This window comes from Myotis daubentonii, chromosome 11 (assembly GCF_963259705.1).
Source record: "Myotis daubentonii chromosome 11, mMyoDau2.1, whole genome shotgun sequence".
Classification (NCBI taxonomy): Eukaryota; Metazoa; Chordata; class Mammalia; order Chiroptera; family Vespertilionidae; genus Myotis; species Myotis daubentonii.
In genome coordinates, this window is record NC_081850.1 from 66,984,127 (window position 1) to 66,997,873 (window position 13,747).

At 42.2% G+C, this 13,747-nt stretch overlaps 1 long non-coding RNA gene across 1 annotated transcript in view; it reads right to left on the minus strand.

The window, feature by feature from the left end:
- Window positions 1-1,549: 1,549 nt before the first annotated feature.
- The window catches only part of LOC132212317 (uncharacterized), a 33,581-nt gene continuing 21,383 nt past the window's right edge, over window positions 1,550-13,747 (minus strand). Inside the window, exons 3-4 of the long non-coding RNA XR_009447702.1 lie at window positions 12,552-12,622; window positions 1,550-1,743 (exon numbers count right to left, since the gene is read on the minus strand). This is a non-coding gene — a long non-coding RNA (uncharacterized LOC132212317). The remainder of the gene's footprint in view (window positions 1,744-12,551; window positions 12,623-13,747) is intronic.

Sequence of the window (13,747 nt, forward strand, 5' to 3'; positions counted from 1 at the left end):
GATTACATAAAGGAATTCCAACTGACCTTTCTGAAAAAACCAATTAATAGCTGTTACTTTCACTGTTTGAAATAAATATAAGGCTCTTGCCTTGGTTCTGTGCACTTGTACTGCTGAAAACAACTTATAATGGAGTTGGTCAAGGCTAACCTTTAAAAAACAATCACCACAGAAATCTAATGACGGTAGTAGCCTTTTAATGAATAGGCAAGACATTGATATCAAGTTACATTAATTAGTAAGGCTAAGATATCCTCGCAAAATGTCTGCTTCCTTAACCTTCTAGATTTGTATCAAATATCACCCCTTGGGGTTTCTGAGTTTCCTATTTTGAAAAAGTTTGAGTCACTGTAGCAACACTGAAGTATGAGTGTGAGTGTGTGTGAGTGTGTGTGTGTGTGTGTGTGTGTGTGTGTGTGTGTAGGGAAAACTAGTTTCTTTTCTACTACTCCCACAGACCTTCACTTCTGACACCAAATACGTGGGTTTCTCCCACACCAACAATTCGATTCAATTCTGACACTATCTACCTGGAAATAGCATCAGATCCCACATGTTCAGGGCTCAGTCCCACAAGATTGTCCCTACCTCCACTTCAGAGGCCGATCGCAAGTCTGGGCCTCCAGTACTTCTGACCGAAGAGCTACAAATCAAAGGTTCCCGTGACCCACTTCTTGAGTTTCCAAACTTGCTAGAATGGTTCACAGAACTCAGGAAAAGAGTATACTTACTAGGGTAACAGTTTATTATAAAGGACAGAGTTCAGGAACAGCCAGTTGGAAGAGCTGCATCAGGCAAGGTGTGGAGGGGGGGCGTGGAGCTTCCTTGCCTCTGTGGGTGCCACCTCTGTGTGTTCAGCAACCCAGAAGCTCTCTGAACCCCATAGTTCAGGGACTTTTATGGAGGCTTCATCACACAGGCACAATCAATTATTAACTCAACCTCCAGTTCTTCTCTCCTTCCCAGAGGATGGGGAGTAGGGCTGAAAGTTCTAAGTTTCTAATCATGGCTTGGTCTTTCTGGTGACCAGACCCCACCATGAAGCTATCAGGAGGCCATCAAGAGTCTCCTCATCAGAACAATAAATGCTCCTATCACCCAAGGAATTCCAAGGACTTCAGGCACTCTGTGTCAGGAGCAGGGGTCAAAGGCCAACTAACAGAACATAAAACCCAAAATATATATTTCTTATTATATCACAACATCACAGTGTTTGTTCCATAATAAATGCTCATGGTATTAAAAATACAGTCACTACTTAAATGTCTTTAGCTGTACGTAAAGTAACCATAATGCCCCAACTTTCCTAGGCAGAGCATAGCACTGATAGAAGACAGACAACCACCAGAAACTTTAAACCCCGGAGTGCCCTAGAATATTTTGGGTGGGTAGGCAGCACACCCACAAGTATTTCTACTTTTTCTAGGTGTGATCATCATATTTAAACAATTAAACACCAGCTTTTTCTCTCATTATTTAGCAAACATTTTTCTAGGTTGTGATATACTCTTTATATTTCCTCCCAAAAAAGCCATATATCCTTCTGAGCCTCGGTTTTCTCACCTGTAATCTCTTCATCTCCGATGACACTTCTCCCAGAGCTCTTGAGAGGAGGCATTCTAGTGAATTGGAGAGTGCAGGCTGTGGGGTCACACACCCCTTTGTGGAATCCCGGCTCTGCCACTTCCTTGTTATGTTACCTTTGACAAGTTACTTGTCATCTTTGATCCTCCATCTTCTCACCTGTAAATTAGAAATAATAGTGCCTTATGCAGAGAGTTGGTATAAAGATTAAATGGGGTTTTAAATAATATTTAATCCAATGTTGACACATAGTAACTCTTAATAAACAATAGCTGATATTATTGTTGTTGTTCTACTTTGCTTTTCTACAGAATATCATTACTTAACCATTACTAAATGATGTTCTATTCCTTACTCTTATTGGTAATTCTGCAAGGTACTTCCTCAGGCATACAGCTTTTCTCCCCAAATTATATATATATATACTATATATATAATTATATATCACATATTATATATATAATTATATAATATATATATAAAATATGTCTCTCTGTAAAATCAGTCTATATATATATATATATAGACTGATTTTACAGAGAGACAGAGGGAGAGAAAGAGAGAGGTAAGAGAGAAACATCGACCGGTTGCCTTGTGTACACATCGTGACTGGGGATCAAACCTGCAACCTTTTGGTGTGGGATGACATTCCAACCTATTCACCCAGCCAGGGCCCAAAATTATCTCTTCAGATTAAATTCCCAGGAAGAGCCAGCAAGACACTTTCCTCTCTGTGACTGGTGAGCTCTTGATTCTTCCAGAGCCTCACCTTCAGAGAACCTCTGATCCCCAAAGAGCATGAATCTCCCCTGCCCCATTTTTCCTATAACAAACCATCTCCCTCATAGGCATTACTAGGTCCTCTCCCTCCTATCCAACTCCTACATGGCCCTAGAGGGTTTTTCTAGAAATACATGTTTTCTATTGGAGGGGCGGGGGGGAAGTGTCTCTTAATGGCTGGCAAGACTGTAATTTGGAACAAGCCAAAGACAGGCAATTAGAATACTTGTCATTCTCTTGATCCAGCAATTCCATCTCCGGGAATTTTTTTTTCTACAGATATACTAAAAAAATGTGCAAAATGGAATATCCAAGATTATCAGGGCAGCACTGCTTAAAGTAAAAACACAAGAAATCATATAAATGTAACTGGAGATTATTTAAATAAATTACACAACACCCATATACTGAATACCATAGAAAGATAAAACTCTTTATGTAGTAAGATGGGGGCATTCCCTTCCCAAGCTACATTAGTATTTTTAACCGAAAAAAAGCAAGGTACAAACCAATGTAGCATGTGTGAAAAGTAAAAAATAGTGGAAAGAATAGATGTATGTGTTTGCTTGTACTTGTGTAAAACACTGTGGAAGGATACATAAGAAACTGTAACATTGGCCACCTCTGGGAGAGTACTGGTGGCAGGTAGATAGGTACTGAAAGTAGATTTTTTTCTTCTGTGCATACCCTTTATTGTGTTTGAATTTTAAACCATGTGACTGTATTCTCTAGTCAAAATAATAACAATTCACAGAAAACACACGTGGTGGAGACACAAAAATATTGCTGTATGTGCTGTTACTAAAGGGATGGCAGAAGAATTCATCTTCTGGAGAAAACTGCTCCTGTGTTAGGGGGGGAAACCCTGAGAAGTTTCTTCTCCTCTTCCTGTTCTCTGATTCCTTCTACTTTAAGAAAATCTTTCCCCTTTTATAGCCTCTTCCATGGTTGTGTAAAGCCAAAGCTCAGAGCCCAGTCTGGAAGGGAAAGGTCCGAACCATCAGAAAGTAAAGGACGATCTCTTCAGGTGAAAAAGTAATTCTGATTTTAAGTAATTCTTTATCTCCTCTGGGGTGGACTCCAGGGGGAGGAGTTGGGGGCATTGGGAACTGGGAGGAGAAAAAGGGAATGAGAAGGGCCTAAATAAGAATAAGTAAGGAGAATGGACCTCCAGCCCTGAGATGGCTCTCTACAATGGTGTAAGGCTGAAAGCTTTTAGAACAAGTGGCTTGTTTGGGGGGAGGCCAAATCCTGCTATTATATGTGTGGCAGGATGTGAAGGTTCAATTTGTTTTCATACTAAAAACAGTCTGAAGTTGCCTCCCTTTTTTTGCCAACTTAGAGCAATTATTTTTCCTCACTTATTGTCTGAATGTTGAGCCCTCCCTACGCTTAAAGAAAGGGAAATCTATTCTTTTTGGGTTTGTTTGTATTAATTGCTGATGAACCAGGCCTTAGATTTAATAGATCAACAGTCTATTAAGAACTAGAGAAGAACAGAGGAACCAGAAGAGAGAGAGAAGGAAGTACCATGGAAGAGGCCAGAAAAGGGGAAAGATTTTCTTAAAGTAGAAGGAATCAGAGAATAGCAAGAGGAGAAGAAAGTGACAGAAAGTCACCACAAGCGCCGCACTGGCATGGGAGCTGATCTGGGGCAGTTTACCAAAACGGAAGAGGACATGAAGCTCAACTGAGCCAGGTGAATGGTACTAGCAATGACGGCTTCAAGGGACACAAGGCATGGGGAAGAGCTAAATCACGGCCACAGCTCGCTCAGCCATGACCAGAAAGAGAACGTCCTCTTGCCTGCACCAAACTTGTCCATGCACACTGTGCCTCTGTAGGCAACTGGTGAATAAACAGGTCACTCCAGTAGCATTGGTAACTCACTGGATGCCTGCCCAGCTGGAGAGATGCCCGTCCATACCATACACCTTCAACGTGAACCTGCCCTATTACTCCAGGTGATATATGCCCCAGGGCAAAACCTGGACCCAGTGGAGTGGTGACAAGAAAGCTCTGGGCATGGTGGGGGAAAGGGAACAAGAAAAGTGGGAGCTGAACTGAACAAGGTCAAATCCTCCTGAGATGGGACAGTAGATAATGACACTGCTGTTACATGCAAATAGGGACAATGTAGATGGCAGGGTCTGGCAAATTTGGCATATTACTCACCTGATTAAAACTTTCTGAGGGCTACTCTCCATCTTTAGATTAAATTCCAAAATTTTCAACTTGGTGCATTAGTTAGAATAGGCTAAATTATGCTGCAGTAACAAATTAACCCCCAAAACCTAATGGCTTAACACATGGTACATATGCTCCACATAATCACTCTCGGACCCAGACTAATGGAAGGGCCAATATCAAGGAGCTATACCATTTAGAATGTGTAGCCTCCTTGGTCACTGTGGCAATGTGTAAGCTCCTAGGAAAGCTTGCTTTTTTATACTTTAGCCCTGAACTGACACGTTTTCAGCACATTGGTAAAACTAGCCACATGGTTCCCTCCAGCTGCAAGGAGACTGGGAAATGTGGGGAGTAGATGGATATTTGGTGAGCAGTAAATATCTGTGCCATACATAGCACTTAAGACTCTTAGTGATCTGGCCCCAGGGTCTCATCCAGCTTCATATCCTGCCACTGCCTTGCTTCCCAACTCATAATCTACCTCTGGTCATGAGGTCTTCTCTCAGCTCCCAGCCATGTTCTTGAACCATTGCTCTCCCATACTTGGCTCGTGCTGGTTCCTGACCATAAAATACCCCTTTCCACCTTCTCCACCTGCCTCAATACTAAGCCCAGCTCAAATGCCATCTTCCCCATTCCTGGCCCCTCAGGGCCACATCTCTTTTTATATACTACTAGTGGCCTGGCACACAAAATTCATGCACATTAAAAGGGAATTAATTAGAGGAAATATTTTAATATTGCTATTTGCCCTTTCTCTATAATAGAAGTGTCAGAGATGAAAGAAAATTTGTAAAATGTATATGAAAATCTCCCTCCTGTCAGAGTCTGGGGCGCACCACAGGACCCAGAGTCAAGTCCCCGCTCACCCATACATGCGAGCTTCGAAATCATGCGAGACCCAGACCCAGCCAGTCCCACCCCCATCAAGCCCTGCAGGGCGGAGGGGCACATCCTCAGGTCCCCCGGCCCAATGCTGGGGCAGGGGGCATGAGCTCATGTCCCCCGGCCCCGACGCCAGGGTGGGGGGGGGGGGCACAGCCTCAGGTCCCCTGGCTCGGCCTCAGGTCCCCAGGCCCCAGGGCGAGGGCGTGAGGGTGTGACGGCCATTTGCATATTAGATCTTTATTATATAGGATACTTCCATTAGCACTTAGGGTCTGTGAGACTGACTTCCTGCCATAGACTATTTCACAGAGCCTGTTACGTATTGGGCACTAAATAAATATTTGTCAAATAAATGCTCTACTTTAGAATTTGTCAAATAATACTTTGTTTGCCTTGTCCATACCCATCTGCCCACCCCCCTATAGGTTGTATGTTCTGGATGATACAGACTGGATGTTATTCATCTCCACTTCCCCATTACCTACTGGCACTGAGAATTCTTTCAGTAAATGTTTGGGGGAGAATTGGTTAATTTGCCTTCTATTTACCTAGTACTTTTGAGTAGTGACTTAAAAAATAACTACAAATGGGTCTTTTAACAATGAACATCAGCTATGTGTATGTTATATTTCAATTTAAAAGTTTATTCTAAAAAATAAACAAGAAGCAAAAAAGGGAAGTATTGGGAGAGTAAATTGCATGAACACAAAGGCACTTCTGGAAGATGCAATCACTGGTGTGTGACTTTTGTAATAGCTTCTGTAGACAAAAATATTAAAGTGCTTTTGGGCTCAGTAATGTTGGCCAGAGCTAGCTAAAGCAAAAGGAACCCCACAGGTAGAAACATCCTGCCTCAGGATCAGGAGGAATCAGGGCCTCGAGTGTGGTGGGAACACATATGGCCCTCTTTACTTCTTTCATGTTTCTCTGAGCCTATACTTTGTTATTCCCACTCACTGAAACACAGCTTTTTTCGCTTCTTAAAAAACAGCCACTTGCACCATCAGCCAACAGCTACCTACTTTTTAATTCTTTTCCAGAGAGTAGCAGCCATATCTTCTGACCCAGTTTCAAGACCACAGAGAAGGACTCTGATTGGCTCAGCTCACAGGTGACCAGTGGAAAGTCTCGGAGCATGGCTAGTTTTCACCAAGATCTTTATGGAGGAACCAGGCACCAGGAAACAGGGGCTGGGAAGAAAAAGCCATTACGGCTCACTAAAATCAGGAAGAACCACTCATAAAAAATAAATAAAAAAGAGAGAAGGTAGCTTCAGAGAGAGAGATCATATAAATATAAATATATCCTCTGAAAAGAATGGAAGATAAGGTCACATTATTTGGGAAGGAATTAAAATGGCAGGCGCCACTTCATACTTAATCTTCCACATCTCCTAAATATCACCCTGCAGGTATTTCCACTGTCAACTCTTATCAAATCTATCTTCTAAATTGCTTGTGCAATGGCTCCCCCCTCACCATCTCCATTGCCTCAGATCCTACCTTATCATCTCTGGTCTGGAGTGTTGCAACTGTCTCTTAACTGGACGCAGGGCCCTCTCCAGTCTAACCCTGTTCTAACCACCCACCACAAGATGGCCTCCAAAGGATCTTTCTTACAAACAGGATCCTACCATGCTCCTGTTTAAAACTCTTTAACAGCCACTATCACCTTCCAAGCTTCTTTTTTTAGATGTATTTTTTCATTGATTTCAGAGAGGAAGGGAGAGAGAGAAAGAAGTAGAAACATCAATGATGAGAGAGAATCATTGATCAGCTGCCTCCTGCACGCCCCACACTGGGGATCAAGCCCACAACCGGGCATGTGCCCTGACTGGGAATTGAACTGTGACCTCCTGGTTCATTCATCAACGCTCAGCCACTGACCAACACCGGCGGGCACCTTCCAAGCTTCTTAGCACCACCTTCAAGGCCTTCTCTGATCTAGCGCCAACTTCATCTGCTCGCACTCTTTCCTAGACACCATGACCTTTCCCCTACCCTCCCTACCAGCCATCTATGCTTTCTTGTCTTCCCAAGCATTTGCTCTTTCTTTCCCTCTGGCCAGGATGTCCTTCTTTTCCCCATTAGCTCTGTCTGGCGATGCTCCTTACCCTTCGAGGTCCAGTTAAATTTCCTCCCCCCTCTGTGATGCATCCACATTATATCCATTTTTGGCTGTGGATACATCTGTCTCCCCTGCTCTGCTCTTTCAGAACAGTAACCACATTTCTTTTATCTTTAATCCCTAGTTTCAAGCCTAGGGTCTGATCCACAGCAGGAACCAACAAATGCTTATGGGAAGATGTAAGGAAGGGAGGGTGCACAGGAGGGATTGAGAGGGAAAAAAAGGAAAGAAGAAAGGAAGGAAGGGACAAAGGGAGGGAGGGAGTGAGGGAGGGAGGGAGGGAGGGAGGGAGGGAGGGAGGGAGGGAGGGAGGGAGAGTTGACTCATGGCTCCCACAGATACTCAGATCCTAATTCCTGTATGTTACCTTCTATGGCAAAGAGATTCCAGATGTGATTAAGTTAAAAATATTGAGAGGGAGAGTATCCTGGATTATCTAGGCAAACTCTAAATACAATTGTAAGGCTCCTTTATAATAGGGAGGCAGAGGGAAAGTTTACCATGGAAGAGAAGGCCATAAGAAGACAGCGCAGGGAGAGTTTTGAAGATACTATCTTGTTGGTCTTGAAGATGAAGGAGGAGCTATGTGCCAGGGAATGCAAAGAATGAAGCTCTAGAAGGTGGAAAAGGGGAGGAAACAGAATCTCCCCTAGAGCCTCCTGATGGAGCACATCCTGTCAGCATCTTGGTTTCAGCCCAGTGAGACGTCTGACCTCCAGAACTTTAAGAGACTAATTTGTGTTGTTTTAAGTCCCCAAGTTTGTGGTAATTTGCAACAACTGGAACCTAATACACCCCCCATAGTGGTTGTACTGTTTTTGTAGTCCCATAAAAAGTACAGGTAGGGCATGTCTTTTTTTTTTTTTTTTAACAATGAGGAAAATTTTCCCAGAAGCCTCAGAGTACACGCCCCTCCTATCTCATTAGCCAGAATGGTGTCACATGGCCATTCCTAAGCCAATCACCGGCAAGAATAATCAAACTTCCTCCTAGCCCTTGCCCTGAGGCTGCATCCTTCTCTCCTGACTCACGTCAGGATTCTGCCCTCAAGGAAGGAGAGAGGCATCGCAGCTTTGAGTTGGCCATCAGTGGTGTCTATCTCAAAAATTAATTGAAGAAAAAAAATCCTCAGTTCAATATATTTTATAAGAGTTAAAAACTCGTGGACTAGACTGTCTGAGGAGTCATCAGCTGCAGGCTCCCAGGCCAGGACTTTCCCCTGTTCAGCCCCATCTGGCTTTGTCTAACTCTCCCCCATTTTCCAGAGCAGACAGGGTGCAGTGAGTTCTGGTTGTGAGTCACCAAGGTTAAATAAGGCTCTGTGAGCACACGGGCTTGTCTTCTAGAAAACTGTCCCACTTGCGATACTGACTCAAGTCCTATTAAGGAAATCTTTTTTCTTCCTGTTTTAGCTTTACTCTGACATATTATCCTAGAATTTCAGAGCTGCAAAGGGCCTTAGAGGTAGTAGCAATAATAAGAATAATCATATTCATATATAATAGTATTATTATGGTAATTACAACAGCTGCCATTTTTATTGAGCATTTACTATGTTCCAGCCACTTTGTATGTACATTTAAGCCTTGGGTCTTCTTGATGAGGTAGATATTATCATCCTGTCTGATAGATTTTTAAACCTGGCAAAAGAAAAAATGAATTGTTCAAGGTAAATGCTGGCACCAGGGTTCAAACTGAGATTTGTGAGGACTCCAGGATTTTTGTTCCCAAACTTCATGAAGTCCCTAACCTTTCATTCTACAGAAGATAAATGATAACTCAGGGTAAGGAGGGTGGAGCAGAGGAGGTGCTGGAAAGCATGAGCATCTTGCTCAGTTCACATGACCTGGGAGTGGCCACACCAATGGCTGCCTCTCTAGTGCAATAAGCAGCTCACATTAGCTTTTATCTCTCCTCCGAAGGAATCAAGTATTTACTAATCATCTGTAACTGTGTTTAATGAGAGAAAAGGTGTTGGTCCTTTTGCAAAATGAGAGCAATGAAAATATTTCTCGCCCTAACCCATTTGGCTCAGTGGATAGAGCGTAGGCCTGCGGACTGAAGGGTCCCAGGTTCGATTCCTGTCAAGGGCATATACCTTGGTTGAGGGCACATCCCCAGTAGGGGGTGTGCAGGAGGCAGCTGATCGATGTTTCTCTCTCATCGATGTTTCTAGCTCTCTATCCCTTTCCCTTCCTCTCTGTAAAAAAAATTCAATAAAATATATTTTTTTTAAAAAAGAAAATATTTCTCATTGTGATTGTTAAATTCACAATGTTGAATTTATCTGGCGTTGTTGGAGGATTTTTAGAAAATTGTATTATAGCTTGATGAGTGCCTTACAATTTATAAAACTATTTCAAATATTTTCTCTCAGTTTGCTTCAGCTCTGTAAGCAGAAAGATATGATTATCCCACTTCACAGTAAGGACATTATGGCCCGAAAAGATTACATTACTTGCAGAGCCAGAGTCAAAACTTAGGCCAGTGATGGCAAACCTATGACACGCGTGTCAGAGGTGACACGCAAACTCATTTTTTTGGTTGATTTTTCTTTGTTAAATGGCATTTAAATATATAAAATTAATATCAAAAATATAAGTCTTTGTTTTACTATGGTTGCAAATATCAAAAGATTTCTATATGTGACACGGCACCAGAGTTAAGTTAGGGTTTTTCAAAATGCTGACATGCTGAGCTCAAAAGGTTCGCCATCACTGACCTAGGCCCTGTCCCTTGGAAGGAAGCCTGTTGGTTATGAGGGCCTGCCATCCAAGGTCAGGCAATTATCCTATGAATTTTACACTCATATTTTGAAGTTAAAAAAGTAATGAAGATTTTAGTTGGCTGAGGTGATTTTAATTTTTTACTGAGATTTCTGCACTGAATAAATAAATTTAGAGAGTAATGATATCTTTATAATCACAAGTCTTCCCACCCTTCATCCTTTATGTCTCCAAGTAGAATCTCAGACCCTTTGCAGTTTTTGCTGAGTTTAATCCTTTACAAATTGCCTTGGTGGCTAATTTGAATAACATCTTCAGTTCTGTTATGCTTTTTTTCTAATTGATTATACTGCATTATTTTTATTTCTAGTTAGAAACTTGATACTTGGTTGAGCATTCCTGTTGTTTCCAAGAGCTTTTCAGTTAATTTGCTTTAGTTTTCAGCATAGGATTATACCATCTGCAAATATTAAAAAAAAAAAAAAAAACCTGCTCTCCTATTTCCACTATAAGTGCTCTTTCTACCACATGATACTGCATTTTTCCACTACTTTTCATTTTCCAGATGACTAAATCTGGCTCCTTTAAATGCCAAAATATTTAGAAATATAACTGCCTGAGCTGACAATCCTTCTCAAATGAATTACAATGTGTAGCAAACAGCTGTGGTTTTGCCTGCGCAACACATCTTTCCCTCATCTTTTTTAAAAATATGTTTTTATTAATTTGAAAGAGAGGAAGGGAGAGGGAGAAAGAGATGGAAACAGTCATCTATTGGCTGCCTCCTGCATGCCCCCTACTAGGGATCGATCCTGCAACCACAGCATGTGCCCTGACTGGGAATGGAACCGTGACTTCCTTCCTGGTTCATGGGTCAATGCTCAACCACTAAGCCACACAGGCTGGGCATTCCTCCCCATCTTTTGATAGAAGCCCCTCTCTTTCTTTGGAGGAACTACCCTTCCCACACCCCAGGAGGTCCAGCTAGACTGCCCTTCACTTGGCCCCATCCACATACCCCTAACCCTGACTCCACTACAGGCTGACCTAAGGGACTCTTCCAAGAATTTGTGTCTTGAGAGAAGGGAAACTTGGCCAGAAGTACTCAGGAGCGGTGTCATCTAGAAAGCAGGCCCTAAGGAGATGTCCACATTTTGGCCTGGGGTGGCCCTAATTTCTGTCTCCCAACACCTGATTATTCAAGTGCTCCTTCCATTCCAGGAGTTTCCCAATATTCTTCAATACGTTCTGTTTGCTTCTGTTACAAGTGATCCAGATTTCAGTGCCCAAAAGTTGGTTGCAGATATTAGACCTTGCTATCAATGAAACTGTATCCCTCCCAAAAAGATATGTTGAAGTCCTAACCCTGAATATCTCCAAATGTGGACTTATTTGGAAACAGGCTCTTTACAGAAATAGTAAAATTAAAAATGAGGTCATGAGAGTAGGCCTTAATCCAATAGATCTGGGGTCCTTAAAAAGGGGAAATTCAGACACAGAGACAGATACATAAAAGGGAAGACAATGTGAAGACACATAGAGAAGGCCATGTCAGGACAGAGATGGGAGTGATGCATCTACAAGCCAAGAAACTCCTTGAAGTGGCCAGAAGCTAGAAAAGACATGAGGGAGATTGGCACTGCCAACACCTGGATTTCTGGGCTACAGAATGTGAGACAAGATATTTCTGCTGTTTTAAGCCACCAAATGTGTGGTACTTTGTTATGGCAGGCCTAGGAAACTAACACAGATCCTCAAGGAAATGTAGGCTATCTGGAATGGCATATGGCAGAAATTGCTGACTGTTCACCAAACCCTTCCTCCCTTTTTTGCCTGTGAGTAGCCCTGTAGCCAGGCACATGGCTGCCCCATCAAACCATCTTTGCATAGCCTCGCTTGTGGTTAGGGTGACCGTGTGTCTGACTTCTCCCCAGGGGAATATAAGTGGGAATAACCTGTGCCATTTCTGGGTCTTCTTCAAAAGAATGTCCTAAATGAATTACTACTTCAAAAAGCTTTTCTAATTAGCTCCTTCAATTGAGGATTTGATTCTGAGCTGGCTGGATCTCTGCTACCTTCACCTAGTAATTGTTTGAATGTAGGAGAAGTCCTTGGTAAATGACATCAACCTAAGACTCTCATGAATTATCTCAAGAATTGAAAAGAAGAAAAAAATGTACCCAAAATCTCCTGCTGTCCTCCCAGTTACGTTTTCCCTAGAAGGAATGTAATTGGGCTGATGAAATACCCTTTTACCTTTATAGGGCTCTGCAGCTCCGTGGAGCGTTTTCACATCTAATGCTCCTTTGCTCTTCTGACACAGTGACCTAAAGGAAAGAGGACAGGCACAGAGGTCAGGGAGGGCTGGATGGAGTCCCTGCTTTGCTACGCTTTGGCTCTGAAATGCCAATTAACCATGTGTTAAAGGAGGAGAATAGCAACGCTCACTCTTTGCTTTTAGCGTTAGGACTGTGATTACTCTGCACACAGTAGATACCCATGCAATCTGTTGAATGATGCTATGAAGTTTGCAGGGTAGGGATTCTGAGCCCTGACTTAGAGATGAGGGAAATGGAGTTCATCAGAATGAGGACAAGAATTGTTCAAGGTCACAGAGCTGGATCAAATTCATTGTTTCTATCCCCTTAATCCACTGAATAACAGAATTTTCTCAGGTTTAAATAATAACAGCACTGTTGGCAAAGGTAGCTTTCATTTATTGAGCATTTAACATGTGTCTGACACTAGACTAAGCACTTTATATGAATGAATCCTTTTTACAGATGGAAAAGTCAAGGATTCAACAAGGTGAAGTCACTTGCCCAAAAACACAGACAAGGTCATTGCCAATAATGGAACAAGCTGATAACATACGCCTTCCGATGGGATGCACTAGAAAGACATGGCATCGTCTAGACAGCCTTTTGCCCCAAAATGTGTGAACTGATTGAATAATGAGGAGACATTTGACAAACTCAAATTATGAAATATTTTATAAACAATTGCCCTGGACTCTTCAAAAATGCCAATGTCAGGAAAGCCAAAAAAAATAGGGCAGGAGGGATTGTTCCAGACTAATGGACACTAAAGAGACATGGAAACTAAATGCTTCTTATACTGCTGGATGAAGACTGTAAAGTTATAAAACAATATAATCAGGCCAACCGAAGAAATGTAAACATTAACTGTTTTTAGGTATTATGGCATTAATCATGCATTTACTGAATGTGACAATAACATTATGATCGTGTAGAAAAGTGTTCTTGTTCTTAGGAGATATGTGCTAATGATTTTAGAGGTAAACAGACATCAAACCAGCAACTTTCAGATGATTCGGGGGAAAAAGGCATGTGTGTGTGTGTGTGTCTGTATGTGTGTGTGTGCGTGTGTACGTATAGTACACAGAAATAAAGCAACTGTGGCAAAATTAGCAAATCTAGATGAAGGATGTA